We start from the raw sequence: 4,831 nt of genomic DNA on the forward strand, positions 1-4,831 counted from the left end.
CATACCCAAAAGACTGTTACTTTCTAGATTGACAAACGTACAGTATTTGTACCTAAAACCATTGTACTTCATCTTGGTGTTTCATTTCTGCAGAGAAAAAGAAATTTATACTTAAGCATGCATATAGGACTACAATTGTTTTTCAACTCATCTAAATCATTACTACTATTACCGATCGCCGTCCATGAATTTGGTTACTGACAAATGTTATACATTATGTACTTAGGTCCAAATGTGTATTGTTTGATTCGTTTTGGGGTTTTATAGAATAATTAATAATAATAATATTGTAAATATTCAGGTGAGTAACGATGAAACAAATTATAACTATATTTTTTGTATTACTCGTATAATGATAATATTAATTACATGTTTTATCTAGTTGCGTACCGATTTTTATATACACGTGTTTGTTGTGAAATTTGATATAAATTCTCAATGAAATAGGAAATGTAATATATTGTTTTAACAACCACCTCCTTAAATTTGTTTTTACCAGACATATTCTTGAATTTCGAAGGTATACTGCATATTACAGAAAAATAACACTAATAGCTCGCATTCTCGCCTGTGATAGAAAATACCACTTTTGACGTTGGTTAAACCACAATATTTAGTAGACACGAGCTTGTAATTCGGCCTTTGCAACTGACGATGTAATATATCCTTAAAACTGGTATGGAATTGTACTAAAAATAGGTCAAGTTAGTTAAGTATATTTTTACCAAAATTATTAATAGTATGAACCAGCATTACTGGACTATTAAAAGAGTAATATCAACGAGGCAGTTCGGTGAAACATTTTGAGTGCACTTGGTGGGTCAAATGTATTAGTTATCGGTACAAAAATAAATAAATTAAAAAAAGGTTGACATGAAGTCAACTAGAAACTATTCCTGAAAGTATAATATCGATTTCGTTGAAGTGAAAAAAGTTATAGTCTGTTTTAGACCTAATGTCGATCAAATGGCAATTTTTAGGTTTAAAGCTTTTCAAAAATAATATTATTTTATTAATAATAATATATATTTATATAATTGATAATTTTTTAACAAGTTTAAATGTAAAAAATAACTACATTTAATATTTTTATACTAATTGTTTTTATTATAATTTAATTTAATTTTACTTTTATGAACAAAAAAACAGTTGAAAAATTCACCTAATATATTTTGTATTCAAGTATTATACATGTTTATGGGCTTTACTGTTTTATCATTATTAATATTTGTTTAACAAAGGATAAATGTGATTAATGATGGATATTAATAAAATTCTTACAATAAATGTATTATTTATGATAAAAAAAAAAAAAAAGAATAAGTATATAAAATACAAATAAACATTGACTTGAATATGAAAATTAAAAATAATTTTTATCTTTTTAAAATGTATTATTTAAATAAATAACTATTTTTATTACATATAAAGTAAGTATTAGCTTATAACGATGTATAATATGATGTATTTTTAAATTTTTTATATAAATATCGAAATTAAAGTATTTTTGTTAAACTTAATAAATAGCTTGACAATTCTTTTGTTTATTAACTAAAACATTGTTCTTGTCCATAATAATGTATAATGTTAAAAGATATTTTGCACACGTTAAATCAAATATTTTGAATTAAAGCTAACTCGGATTAATATTAATTATCTATATTAATTCATATATTTATAAAATATATATATATATATATATATATATATATAGTGAAAATACAGACTATTGTTGAAAGTAAATTTTTATTATAGTTGGTAGTTTAAAATCTACCCTTTTATAAATGCATGCAATTGCTTGTTTTAAATAAAGTTTTCTCTTATTCGAATTTATTTATAAAAAAATACTTTTTTATTGCATGTAAATGTTTATATAATGTTTTAATCATAAAAATTCTAGAAATAATAATATTCGTTTATGCAGCTAATATTACTCTTATTTAATTATTTTTACAATTTATAACGTTATTGAAATCATAACTTTTATGAAATATATTACATACATTTTATGAAAAAATATCTGTGTGTAGGATTTATGAATATAAGATGTGGACTTAATTTTTATCAGTTACTTGCATTTGTTTCACATATTGTAATGCATAAGAAAATATATTACGCCTATGGACAAGTAATACAATTAATTGTATATTTTTATTGATATTTTAAATACCAATAAAAATTTGAAAGCCCATTTAGATATAATATATGATGTAGATTGAATTTTATAACATAATATAATATATAGGTATTGAATAAGTGCGTTATGGATTTATTACTTTAAAGTTACATTTAATTATTAATTTTAACCATAAAAATTATTTTTTGTAAACTTGAGTTTGAATGTTGTAAAATAAATATTTGTTTTAATGTTAGTATAATGTTCACGGGAATGAATTAAATTAATATTGTCTCGGTGGTACGCATTATTTATACATATCTACGATATGAGTGATATGGATGAAGGACTAATTGTTATAGACTTGTTGTAGGTTTAATCGTTTTCTGTTAAAGCATTTTGTTTTGACACGAGTGTATTTTTAAAATCTGAGAGAAGCAATGAATGAATTCATTTTTTAATGATGTGTGCTTTTTTCTGTCTGTTATTTCCTTTGGGTGTTGTAAAAATTGTTTGATTTTCGAAAAAAAAGAGTTAGTTTCTGAAAGAAAAATTGAATCCTGTTAGTAATTTGGAAAATCAAAAGTAAAATATTCCTAAAATAAATTTTATAATTAGAGGGAAAAAATTAAGGAAAAAATGTAATTTTTATTGATTTTTTTTTTTTTAGTATAACTCAAAAACGAGTAACTGCAAATCCTTGAATTTTTCACAAAGAATTTATATATTTGATAAAACTTTCAAAATATTTTAACAAATTTTGAGCTAAAATTATAGTTAAAACATATTACTGTTGTTGTTTATTTAGTTAGTTTAATAATATGTTATTTGTAAATTTTTCAAACTTGATAGTTTTTGTGAGATTAATTAAATATTCAAATTATTACAATGTATATAGTTACATATTAATATATTATTTTACCCATTCCAATAATAATTATCAATTATTAAATTATCAACAATTAAACATGCTTTCTCTAACTCAATAATAATAGTTTTTTTTTTTAATCAATTTAAACTATTTATTTAGGAATACTCCAATAGTATTGATACATTTAATTAAAATAATAATACATTTTTAACATTAAAAAATTTATTTTGTATACTATTTAACTGTCATATCATGATAATACTATTTGGTAGCTATGCCTGTACGTATATTATTATCAATTAATAATTTATTTTACAGTTTACCGAAGATTTAAAGATACATTTTTTTTTTTTAATTTCTAGCATGGGATTTTATTGATATGAAGTTAATAAAATCAGTAAAAAATTAATGCTCATCCAAGTTTGATATAAACGAAATATATACCTAAATACATATTGATCATACAGCATCAGACAATAAATTACTAACAAAATAAAAATATATTACTTGATTAATATAAAATTGGATTAACTGTGTTAATTATAGCCGATGTGGATATTTGTGAATGTCATTTCTTACAAAAAAGCTATAAATTAAAAATTTATTATATTATTATCTACCCTATATTATATATTATATGTCATAGGATATAAAATATAATTTAACAAGAATTTAACATTATTTTTAATTTATTACATTTTCGTGATTGTTAATTTCAATGTATAGTCATTTGAAATGAAGCGTATATTTTTTGGGCCATAATATATTATGGTACAACAATTTACATGTGAATTTATAGAAACTATAAATTGTTTCACGCGGACCAAGATACAGCTGATGTAATTGAACTAAGAGTTATTGATAATTGATGAAAAAATTAAATAGAAAATTTCACAAGGCTCTTTAAGATTTGTATTTCATAAGATTATCAAGTAGGATGATTAATACATAAATTAAAGTGTTATAAAACATTTAAGAATTTTAGGATTGGACCAAATGGGGTATTTATTGAAATGTAATACTTGTTTCAAACAACACCCATAGGTAATATTTTAGGGGGGGTCAAAATAAAAAAATTTTCGAATGTAAGATAATAAAGATTTAATGTTATTTTTCACATATAAATGTATACACTATACATGCATGTTATATTTTTATTTGTATATATATATATATATATATATGTATATATATATATGTATATAGTGTATTAATATAATAATTGCTATACGAATAAATAAATAAATATATAATAATTGTCATATGAATAAATAAATTAATAAATAATAATTGCCATACGAATAAATAAATAAATAAATAAATAATAATTTTAATAAGTATATAAAAAAATAGAAATTAAATAATATAATTAAGTATATTATTCGGTATCAGTAAATAAGAACTGTAAATTTGTTCGTTTTATTCCAAACATATTAATGACATCCTGAATGAAAGTATCCTTGTTTGCGTTAGGTTAAAATATTTGTAGTACCTATATTGTGATCTTTATAGATTTACCACAAATTATCTGCGATAAATTATTTTACGTATAGGTTATACAGACTACAGAATACGACCTATCTATGATGTTAATATACGATAACAATGAGTATATTTTTATATTTATTTCATATCTTAAAAGTGATTTCAACAAATAATTTGACTCAGTAATAAGGTAATATTGTAGTAATATTTTTTCCAGGGGGGGCAAGTGCCCTGTCTTGCCCCCCCCAATGGGCGCCCATGCTTGTTTGACTTTACTGGGATATTCCTATTGTAAATAATAGTCCATAATTTATTCAATTATTTCTGTAACAATGTTATAAACAATCTTTTTTTTTTGT

This window comes from Melanaphis sacchari, unplaced genomic scaffold (assembly GCF_002803265.2).
Source record: "Melanaphis sacchari strain LSU unplaced genomic scaffold, SCAv2.0 Contig33_pilon_pilon, whole genome shotgun sequence".
Lineage (NCBI taxonomy): Eukaryota > Metazoa > Arthropoda > Insecta > Hemiptera > Aphididae > Melanaphis > Melanaphis sacchari.